General features: G+C 38.4%; 1 pseudogene; it reads right to left on the reverse strand.

The window, feature by feature from the left end:
• LOC138150027 (antigen peptide transporter 2-like) overlaps nucleotides 1-12,282 on the reverse strand; it is a 15,372-nt pseudogene extending 3,090 nt beyond the window's left edge.
• Between the last annotated feature and the right edge of the window lie 290 nt (nucleotides 12,283-12,572).

The following is a 12,572-nucleotide window of genomic DNA, read 5'->3' on the forward strand; positions in this document are numbered from 1 at the left end:
GCATGAAGATGTATTGACCTATGACCTTCATCAGGTTCTGAATGAAGACATTAGCATTGCCAGGGAGCCAGCGACTCATCAGGGTAGTGTCAGAGTTCAGACATGAGTTTAACTCACCTGGGAAGAAGAGGAGAAAGGACATACAGGGTTGGAGAAATTGCAGCCTTGAGGCCACATGTGGCCCTCTAGGTGTAGCCCTTTGACTGAATCCAAACCACAGAATAAGTCCCCTTCATAAAAGGATATGTTCTGTAAAACTTGGACTCAGTCAAAAAGTTGCACCCATGAACTTTGAAGGCCACATATGGATTCAAGGCTGCAGGTTCCCCATCCCTGCTTAGGCAGACCCAGAAACCACAGCTGAAGAAACTCATCATCAGGATCATCAAAAACTCAGACCTGCCTCTATGCCCCTGCCTCCTTTTCTCTACTATGGGGAGAGAGATGGAGTCTCCACAACCCACTCTGATATAAATCTAGTTATGCAGCTATGGAAGGAGGGAGGTAAACCATTAAAGGGGCCCTGAGAGGTGAGAAATATTGAAGGGAATAAAAGACCTAATCTTTATACTGCACCTGTCTTGGTCTTCTGGAAAAAGCTGATGTCTTGGTGCAGTAGAGAGGAAAAGAGCAGACGACGAATGCGAAGATTGATTCGGGAGAGGACAATGGTGCAGAGACCTCCTCGACAGCCTGCAAAGAATAAGCTGTGGAGATGAGAAAGAGAGAGACATGAGGGGCATACAGGTGGGAAAGAGAAAGAGAGAAAAAATCAATGGAAGAGGAGGGATAAAGGTGGTGGAAAGATAGGGAGAGTACACAGGAAACAGAGGAAATGCCACCAGGAAGAATAATCACTTAGGTCGTGTGGAAAGAGGAGGGACATGCCATGAGAAATGTGAGGAGCTTAAGGAAAGTGTTTAATTCAAATGCACAAGGTTTTATTGAAAAATTTCAGCTCTCTACTACAGGATGTTATGATTATAAGAGAAAGGAAATGTATAGGTTATGAGATAGCTCCATTAGAGAGGAATGAAGACTGTCACTCCCACCTGATTTGTCTTGTCTATCTTGTCTGGAATCCTACTTTCTGTCTCAGTTCCCCTGGCTCTCCCTGAGTTCTAGAGCTAGTTTCATCATTGCCTCTAGGGATCCCTCTTAATCTTGACAGAGGAAAACCATTTTCCTCTTAGTTTATCCAAGACAAGGATAATTCACAATAATTCACTGAGATCCTAAAAGATAATGAAGTAATAAAGAACCTAAAAAAATCAATTAAAAAATAAAAATATTTCTTAAAAATTGGAGGAAATACAATAAATCTAGACAAATCAACATTTTTTATATAATAACAATAAAACTCAATAGTAAGAGAAAGGGTAATTCCATTTAAAATGATTGAAGAATATATAAAATTTCTGAGAAACTTACCAAGATAGACATGAGAACAGTATAAAGAAAACTATATACTACTTTTAACAAAAACAAATTGACTGAAATAGTTGGAAAAACATTAATTCCTTATAAGTAGGATAAGTCAATTTAATAAAAATGACAAAGTTGCTTAAGTTACTTTACTTATTCAGTGTCATGCCAATCAAACTAATAAAGGATTATTTCATAGAACTAGAAAAATAGTAACAAAATTCATATAGAGGTTTAGAAAAAGATCAAGAATCTCACAGGTAAGAGTGAAGAAAACAAGAAAATCAAAAAAAGGTCTAGCCATAGTAGATCTCAAATTGTACTATAAAGCAATAATTCTGAAAACAATTTGATACTGATTTAAAAAATGAAAGAGATCAATCAATGGAACAAATTATGTACACAATAAAAAGAAGCAAACTAATCTAGTACTTCAATGTTCAATAGACACAAAGACCCCTTCTACCAAGAAAAGGATTTACCATTTTGTTTTTCAAACTGCTGGGAAAGTTGGGCAATGGTATGGAAGAAATTATGAATACCACACACCTTATGCCAAGAGAAGCTCCACATGGATGGGAGATCTATATATAAAAAGTTACATCCTAAAAACAAATTAGATGGGTCGTATCAACAACAACAACAACAAATTCCCCCCAAACATAAATCATATAACTATCTCAATACTTACAAAAAAGGCTTTTGAAAAAATACAAAAGCCCATACTTATTAAAAACACTAGAAAGCATATGAATAAATGTAGCTTTCCCTTAAATGACAAGTAGGAGCTTTCTAAAACTATCAGCAAGAATGACCTATAATGGGTATAAACTAGAAGCCTTCCTCATAAGATCAAGGAAAAAGCAAGGCTGCCCATTATCACCACCATTATTCAATATTTTACTAGAAATATTAGTTATAGCAAGAAGAGAAAAAAAGACATTAAAGGAATTAGGATAGGCAATGAAGAAACAAAACTATCTATCTTTGCAGATGATATGATGGTATACTTAGAAAATCTTAAAGAATCAACTAAAAAAGCAATTTAAATAATTAACAATTTTAGCAAAGCTGCAAGATATGAAATAAACATACATAAATTATCAGGATATCTGGATATTATGAATAAAATTCAGCAGCAAGAGACAGAAAGAAAATTTCTATTTAAAATAATGGTAGTTCATATAAAATATTTTGGAGTCTACCTTCCAAGACAAACCCAGGAAATATAAGAACACAATTACAAAATACTTTTCACACAATTAAAATCAGATCTAAACAACTGGGAAAATATCAATTGCTCATGGGTAGGCTGAGCTAATATAATAAAAGTGACTATTCTAACTATATTACTTTAATTAATCAGTGCCATACCAATCAAACTGCCAAAAATATTTTATAGAGCTAGAAAAAAAAACTAAATTCATCTGGAAAAGCAAAATTTTGAGAATATCAGGGAAATTAATTTTAAAAAATGTGAAAGAAACTAGCCTAGCCTTAGTAGATCTCGCAATCATTGAAACAATTTGATTCTGGCTAAGAAGTACAATGGTGGATCAGTAGATTAGGTATACTACACAGCAGCAGATGAGCACAGCAATCTAATATTTGATAAATCCAAAGATCCATGTTTTGGGGGACAAAAACTCACTATTTGACAAAGCCTGCTGGGCAAATAGGAAAACAGTTTGAAACAACCCAGGTTGAGACCAGAATCTTACACTACATACCTTTATAAAGTCAACATGGGTATACAATTTGGATATAAAGAATGATCCCATAAGCAAATTAGGGGAGCATGAAATAATTTAACTTTCAGATCTATGGATAAGGGATAAGGGAAGGAGACCAAACAGAGGATCACCAGATATAAAATGGGTAAATGTGATTATATTAAGTTGAAGAGTTTTTTTTTTCCATGAACAGCCAATGCAGCCAATGTTCATAAGAAAGTAGAAAACTAGGGGAAAAAATTCTACAGGAAATATCTCTGATAAAGGTGACAATCCTCATATATATATATATATATATATATATATATATATATAGAATTGAGTTAAATTTATAAGAATGCAAGTCATCTCTGATTGATAAATGGTAAAAGGATGTGATTAGGCATTTTTCAGATGAAGAAATCAAAACTATCTGTAATCCTGTGAAAAATGCTCTAAATCAGTAGAAATGCAGATAAAAACAACTCTGAGGTGCCACTTCACACCTATTAGACTGGCAAAGATGATAAATGTTGGGGATGTTGGAAAATTTAAACACTAATGCACCATTGGTGGAATTGTGATCCTACTATTGTAGAGAGAAATCTTGAATTATGCCCAAAGGACTATAAAACCATGTATAACCATTGATTCAGCAATGCCACCACTAGGTCCATATCCCAGAGAGATTTTTTTTAAAGGCAAAAGGACCTATTTGTACAAAAAATATTTAAAACAGCTCTTTTTTCTGAGGGCCAAAAATTGGAAATTGAAGGGATTTCCATCAACTGGGGAATGGCTGAACAAGTTGTAGTACATGATTGTGGTGGAATAACATTGAGCTATAAGAAATAGCAAGCAGGAGGATTTAAGAAAATTCTGGAGAGACGTAAATGAAATGATGCAAACTGAAGTGAGCAGAGCAAGGAGAATATTATATAGAGTAACAATAATACTATATTATAATCAGCTCTTGAAATACTTAGATATTCTCACCAATACAATGATCCAAGACTATACCAAAGAACTCAAGGTGAAAAATGCTATCTACCTCCAGAGCAAGAACTGAGAGAGTCTCAATGCAGACCAAAGCATATTATTTATCATTTTTATGTTTTCTTTTTTCTTTTGTTTTCTTTTAAAATAAGATTAATATGGAAATATGTCTTCCATGATTACACATGTATAACCTATATTAAATTACTTATTATCTCAGGGAGGAAGGAGGTAAAGGAGAAAAGGAGGTAATTTGGAACTCATTTTTTTTGAATGTCAAAAATTGCTTTTACATACCATTGTGGAAAATATTTTTGAAAAGAACAAAAAAGCAACAAATTCAAGAAACATGTATAAAATTACCAAGATTTATGGAGAGAAGCAAAGTTCATGACAAAAAAGAAAGAGAAAATATTGGAAGATAAAATGGATAACTTTGAATACATAAAATTTAAAATATTTTGTGTAAAGAAATCCAATTTAGCTAAGATCAAAAAGGAGACAATTAACTAGGATAAGTTTCTTTTCCAAGATACATATACAGGGAAAGAGTCAAATTTATGAGAATAAAAAACATTCGTCAATTAATAAATGGTCTAAGGATATGTGCAAACAGTTCTCAGGAGAAAAAATCCAGGCTTTTAGCCACATGAAAAAATGTTCTGAGTTACCATTAATTTTTAAAAATGAAAATTAAAACAACCTTAAGCATTTAAACAATCCATCAGATTGACAAAAATGATAAGAAAAAAGAAAATAGAAAATGTTGGAGGCTCTGTGGGAAAACAGGTACACTGATGTGATATTCATGGACCTGTGAATGAGTATAACCATTTTGGAAAGGAACCATTTTGGAAAGGAATTTGGAATTATACACAAAAAGTCAGTAAACAGTGCATGATAGTCTTTTATCCAAGCACACAATATTAGTCCTATTCCCAAAAGAAATCAAAGAAATAGAAAAGGTCCTAAATATTAAAAAAAAACACCTTTATAATAGCTCCTTTGTGGTGGCAAAAACCAAAAACAACAACAAAAAACAAACCCTGGAAGCTACAAAGATACTGGTTTATTGGGGAATGACTGAATAAATTGTGGCATATGAAAGGGATGAAATACTATTGTACTATAAGAAATGAGGAAATGGAAGACTTCAAGAAGACATGGAAAGACGCATGAACTAATACTGAAAGAAGTGAGCAGAACCAGAAGAAGAGTTTATACTATAACATCAGTGGTATAAAAATGAATGATTTTGAGGATTTTTATAAACTGAGGAAGAATGAAATGAATAGATGTAAAGGCAAGCAAAGAAGTATTTAGTGCATTGTTTCAGCTATTTAATTGTTTAGCACCTTGTTTCAGTTCAAGTTTCTTTTGAGCCTTGCCCATGATTATATCAAGTCTTTGTTAAGAAACAGAACTTGTGAACCCCATAGTGGGAAAAGCTTGCTGATGTAACAGGAAGAGGCAGAACAGTGAGGAGCTAATGACTATATATATGGAGAAGCCCAAGCAGGGAAAGAGCAGAACTGAGAAGAGAACATTTATGGTGGCAGAGTTGAGGACAAAACTTGTGGTATCCTGGCACTCTGTTGTCTGTTCTGTCTGTGCTGATTTGTGTTTGTAATACTTTGTACAGAAGCCCTGGAACCTTACTGGAAGCCCTGAAAGAGGATTTTCTTGTTGTCTGTTTACAATATTCCTGGAGAAGGGTTTTGGAGGCCCTGGGATTATACTGACAATTTGTGTGGAGTTCTCAGATTTCATTTGTGGGTCTGTGTTGATTTCACAGGCAGAAAGTGAATTGAAGATGGTGCTGGTAATGTGCATGAATGTTATTGTGGCTCTGTTAAGCTTTGTCTTCCCAGAAACATAAACTATGAAGGATTGAGGAGGAATGGATACTGTGAGCTTCAATATGGAACTGGATGAGGAGCTGGACTAGGAGCTGAGAGCTGCCTACCTATGAGTCCAGGTGACTATTGGGTAAATTCAGGCAGGAATTGGACCCACGAAAGAGAAACCAATGAATTTGGGAGACAGCCTGAAGTCAAGATGGAAAGACCTCTCCTTGGGTACTTGATGCCAACTGAGAAGATCATGATTTACTATGGCCTTGGGGTGGGAGAACTTTGTACTACAGAGGCTAAGACAATGTGACCTAGGGGTGAAGAACTCTGGTCTTTGTACTTTGTGTCCCTTAAGGAGGCTTGCTCCTTAAGAATGACTGAGTTAAGGACTTACTGGATAATATCTTTTGTTTAAAACTATGTGACCACTTTGGTGAAAACTATATGGCCACTTTAGTGATAAATTGTTATGTTATAACATTGTGAATGCTGTACTTTAGTTTCTTCCTTCTCTCTTCTGAAAGGTTATTATGGTCATTCTCCCACAAGGGAGAACTTTCAAATGTATTAAGGGGCCCACGATATAGTTAAGGGAAAATGCAAATCAGAAAAAAATTAGTGGAACATATAATAAATGCGACAAGAATTCTGAGAAGAGAAAAGTTAATGTCCTATAAGGTAATCAGAAGCAGCTCTATGTAGAAACTGTATCTCAAAATGACTAGGATTTGGATGGGTCGAAAAGAGGAGAGAAGACATCCAAGATAAACATAGTGCAGCATGGAAGGACTGGTGAAATGAGAAGAAACATAGGATGGTTAGGGGATATTAAAGAAACTGGTCTAAATGGAGCAAAGAGTTCACATTCAGGAGAAATGGGGGATAAGGATGGATATGCTGAATGGGACCACACTATGGGATGAACTTCAATCCTGTAGATCATAAGGGCCATTAATGGTAATGATGTGATTAAAAATAATGGTAAGGAAGGTGAATCTGGACAAGGTATACAGTATCTATTAAAGGAGGCTGCTACTAACATCAAGAAAATATTTAGGAGACTTGTAGAAATCCAGGAATATGATGATGAAGACCTAAACTACGATATTGGTAGTGGAGAAAGAAAGAAAGAAAATATGGAAATGAGAGCCATTTTAAAGAAAGAAATGAGAGAACCCAGTGGCTGTTGGAAGTAAGGGGATGAGAAAAAGGATTCAAGGATGACCTGAGGTTCTGAGACTGAATGGATGTTAGAAAAGTAATGTCAAAAAAGAAGGAGGAGCAGAAGGAGGAAGAAGAAGGGGGAGGAGGAGGAAGAAGAGAAAGGGGAAGGAAGTAGGAGTTAAGGTTACGTGGGGAAACGAAGTCTGAGGGAAAGTGATGTAGATGAACTGGGAGACATGTAATGAGTTTGATGTGATTTTAATTGAGTTGATAAAAGACAATGGGTTGGGGAGCGGAGTCAAGATGGCAGAGTAGAAACAGGACTTCCACGGGGCTCCAGCTTCCACTTCCCTTAATTAATGTAAAAGGGGATTCTGAACAAACTTTGGACCTACAGAATCCACAAAGTGAAACAGAGAAGCTAACTTCCCACTAACAACAGCCCAACAGGCCGGAGGAATCGGCCAGCACAGAGCTCTGTGAGCCAAGCCCAGCACCATAAGAGCCCGAGGTTTTAGCCCCAGAGTGAGCATGACCAATCATCAGCTGGAGGAACTTCAGATTACCAGCAGCTGTGGCAGTTTCCAGAATTATCAACACATACATGCTAAGGACAAAGTGAGAGGTCAGTGCAGTGTGGACTTTGGGATCCAGTAGTTGGGAGTGTGTCAGCCTTTTCCTCTGGGGCAGGAAGCCCCTGAGGAGCCGCAGCCATGGAGTCACCCCCACATGGCAGCTTTAGCTCCTGGCCTGCAGAGTGTAGGGGGACCAAACAACCAGTCTGAGGGGTAATTGCTCTCGCTTTAACCTGCTTGGATCTGGATTGTCTAGGTTGCAGGTCCTGGGGTGGGCAACCAGCTTGCCAGAGTGTGTGGAGGCTTCAGAGAGGGCACCTAAATAATACCTTTTGCAGCTGAGAAAACCCCAGCATTTGGGACGAAGCTCCCCTGTCTGGTGGCAGAGTCCTACTGTGGCAAAAAGTCCAGTGGTCAAGTGACTGAGTGGTGACATGAGCAGGCAAAGGAAGCAAAATAAACAGAGTACCCCAACTTTACACTCCTATTTTGGCAACAAAAAGGAGCAAAGCATGAAACAGGAGGAAGACAGTGAAGTCAGAACTGCTGCACCAAAAGCTTCCAAGTAAAATATGAGCTGGTTACAGGCCATAGAGGACCTTAAGAAGCAAATAAGAGAAGTGGAGGAAAAATTGGGAAGAGAAATGAGAATGATGCAAGAAAATTATGAAATGAGAGTCAATAGCCTGACTGAGGAAAATAACACCTTAAAAAATAGGCCAACCCAAATAGCAAAAGAGGCTCAAAAAGGCAATGAGGAGAAGAATGCCTTAAAAAGCCAAATTTGCCAGATGGAAAAAGAATCTCAAAAGCTCATTGAGGAGAATCATTCCTTCAGAATTAGATTGGAGCAAATGGAAGCTAGTGACTCTATGAGAAATCAAGATACTGTAAAACAGATCCAGACAAATGAAAGAATAGAAGGCAACGTGAAATATCTCATTGGGAAAATCACTGACCTGGAAAATAGATCCAGGAGAGATAATTTAAAATTATTGTACTAACTGAAAGCCATGATCAAAGAAAGAACCTAGAAATCATCCCTCCAAGAAATTCTCAAGGAAGTCTGCCCTGATGTTTTAGAACCAGAGGGCAAAATAGAGGTTGAAAGAATCCACCTGTCACCTCCTGAAAAAGATCCCCAAAAGAAAACTCCTAGAAATATTATAGCCAGGTTCTGGAATTCCCAGATCAAGGGGAGAATATTACAAGCATCCAGGAAGAAACAACTTGAATATTGTGGAAACACCATCAGGATAACGCAGGATCTGGCAGCTTCTACACTGAGGGATCAAAGGGCTTGGAATATGATATTCTGGAGGGCAAAGGAACTGGGATTAAAACCAATAATCACCTACCCAGCAAAACTGAGTATCATGTTTCAGGGGAAAATATGGTCATTCAGTGGAATAGAGGACTTTCAAGTATTCTTGATGAAAAAACCAGAGTTGAATAGAAAATTTGCTATTCAGATACAAGAAGCAAGAGAAACTTGAGAAGGTAAACAGGGAAAAGAAATTATAAGCAACTTATCAAAGATGAACTATTTACATTCCTTCATGGAAAATGATAATTGTAACTGATGAAACTTTTCTCAGTATGAAAATAGTTGAAGGGAATATAAATATATATATATATATATATATATATATATATTAGAAATAGAGTGGTGGATCAGCAAAAATAAATTAAGTACAATTATATTACAGTAAATGATCACGATGAACCTGAAGATCCAAGCTTTTGGAACAAAAACTCATTATCTGATAAAACTGCTGGGAAAACTGGAAAACAATATGGCAGAAACTGGGTTTAGGTCAACATTTCATACAATATAGCAATATAAGGTCAAAATGAGTACATGATTTACACATAAAGCAAAATACCACAAGCAAATTAGGAAAGCATGGAATAGTTTATCTGTCAGATCTATGGATAAGTGAAGAATTTAGGACCAAAGAAAATAAAGAGAACATTACCAAAAAAAGGCAATTGGTCATGTAATGAAGATGGAGATATCTAGTTGGTAGTAAAGATAATGGAACTGGAATTCAGGCTTAAATATCAGGACTAGAAATACAGCTATAGGAATCATCAGAATGGAGATGACTATAAAACCATAAACATGAATCAGCTGAAGAAAATTCAGAGTGGCTAAAATTGGAGGATTTTAGACTAGATTGAACCTCAAGGAATGGTTAGAGAACTAACCCATAAGCATAACAGAGTATTCAGAAAGTTAAGAAAAATATGGAGGTACTGCAGTTGCAGAAGCTAAGAGTGGAGAGAATATTAAGTAAGAGGAATTCAACATTGAATGCTACAGAAAGATTAAATATAAGAACTTAGAGGGTTGGCCTTGGATTTGGCAACAATAAAGTCACTGAAGTTCTTGGAGTTCCAGTTGTCTAATTGGGACAAGAGAGATGATAGGGAGTTAAGGAAGATGAGGAATTGTAGGCAATGATAGTAAATCATTATAGATTTCAATAAATCAACAAGAATTTGTTAAACACCTACTATGTTCCCAGGACTGTGCTAGGTGTTGGGGACACAAAGCCAACAACAATCCCTACCATATTGGCAATAAAAAGTCTAGAAGTGGCAATAAGAAAGTTTTTTCAAGATGAGACTTGGACTTGTTTGTAAATGGAGAATGTGGGCTGGAACCTATTGTTGTCCAATCTATGAGCTCCAGAGGGAATTGGGTTGAAGGCTTGGTCTTTGAGAAGGAAATCTAGACAATGAACCCCAAATTAATAAAGCAGCTTTCAGCCATCAAAATGTACTTTCCGTTGGGCAGAACACCCTCAGGTGAGAGGAGAGGACAGGAATACTCACAGGTAGTTTGTCCTTCATTCTCAAAGAGGATCAAGTCATCAGGGAAATGATGACATGACTTTCAGTTGACTTTGATTTGTGAGGGAGGGATGTTCTGGGTCTCCAGCCTCCCTTTCTCCACCAGAGTCATCTAGGACCAGTGACCAGATGTTCATCAGAATGACTGGAGATGGTCCAGGATGCAATGGGAGACCCTGGCCCTTGAACAGCCATAGGTCCCTGCCCTTCTAGGTCAGAGTGAATGTAAATAGTAACTGTTTCTCTTTTGGTCAGCAACCCTGAGGGTCTTTGCCTCACAGTTTGATTTTTTTTTTATTAAAGGGGCCATCCCTTGACTCACTTCTTAAAGAAGCCTATTCACTAACTGGATGTTACTTCACTCAAAGTGAGAACCTTAAAAGACTTTAGCTTAAAAGGACTGAAGAGGAAATGTGTCCTTCAAAATGTATATTCTTCATTTGCAGGAGCTTCATTTGCACTTCTATGCCTCTGAATTTCTTCTGTGCACACAAACAGTGCTTATGAAATATTCCTGAGTGAGGGAATTATTTAATGAATGAATACACCCCAACGATGGTATCTAGATTTCTTCCTTCGTTAATGAGAGTGGTTGCTTCCTGAGGCTGGGGTCCAAATCTCCTCCCTCATAGTACAAGCAACCAAAGAATCGGAACCAAACTTCTCTTTCTGTATGCCCAGGTCTATCTTATAGGAGAGAAGGGTTTTCTACCCTTGGGGAGGGCAGGACTCTGAATTTGGAGGAAGCTGAACAATGAGAATCATAAAGGGTTTGGGTGATGAGAAGTACCCTCAGAGGATCATTGAATATTAGAATCTTTATTAACCCCTATCATTTCACTGAAGAGGAAACTGAGTCCCAGATGTAGATATAAATAACTATCTCATGGTCACATAGATGTTAAGTGGCAGAGCCCTAAAGGATATGAATATGATTTCCTTATCTTTCCCCCTTGAGAAGTCACTGACCTTCCAAGGGAGAAGAGGCACATGGAAAAGATGGCAGTGACAAAGGCTTCAGGGTCAAAATCCTGTCCCAGGATGTCAATCACTTGACCAGTGTAGTGGGGGATGAACATCTCACCTGGGATGGGGACATGAGCAGTGTGTGTTGAACCCCTTTCATCAAGGACCCCTTTCAATGTCCACTTAGATTCCTTCTCTCCCCCACCCCTACTCCCACCTTGCCCATTTACCTATTACTGCAACAGCCAAGAAGATGAAAGCAGCAACAAGGAAGGGGAAGTCAGCCCAGGACAGTTTTAGCAGCCTCCACATCATGGCTTTGTTTTTCTGGCCTTGCTCCTTTTCCTGTGCTAAGAGAAGGGGTTCTGAGGGGCTCAGCACCTTCCACACAGCCCAGCCTAGCCCCACTCCTACATAAACCACCAGCATCCAGGTCCATGGGGCTGAGCCTAGGAGCACAGGGGGGGCACTCAAAGCCCCTGGAACCAGGGTCCTAAGGGACAGGAACAGGGGGGTGCTCAGGCACAAAGTAGGCAGTAATTCCCCCACCTTCCTAAGCCCCCCCAATAAATTTAGAACTCCCCACAGCACCCCCATCCGAAAGACCCCCTCCAGCCAGAGCCCAGACAGCCCTGGAAGGAATAGGGCACATTCCATTTCCTGCAACAACCACAGTAATGTCAGGTCAGTCAGGAGCATGAGGACCCAGGGTTGCAGGGCAGAGAGCTGCATTTTGGGGCCTGTAAAAGAAGGAGAGATTATGAGAGGCAGCACCTCCAACCAAAGCCCACATTCACTCTGATTCTGGTCACCTCCCTGACTACTGGAGGCTCCCCTCTCCTCCCAGCTTGCTCAGCAGGTTGCCAGGCATAGCTTGATTGATTAGCTCCTAGAAGTTAGAGCTGTTAGGCGTAGTATGGCCCATTTAGCCCAATACCCTCTTCCATGTGTCAGGAAACTGAGAAATCAACGGACTCGCCCATGGTCAGACAGGTACTAAGAGGCAGGGCAGGGGTTGAGAT

The sequence above is a fragment of the Petaurus breviceps genome, unplaced genomic scaffold (genome assembly GCF_028583685.1).
Source record: "Petaurus breviceps papuanus isolate PSGF00001 unplaced genomic scaffold, PetGlider_PUasm1.0 90865, whole genome shotgun sequence".
In the NCBI taxonomy this organism is placed as follows: domain Eukaryota; kingdom Metazoa; phylum Chordata; class Mammalia; order Diprotodontia; family Petauridae; genus Petaurus; species Petaurus breviceps.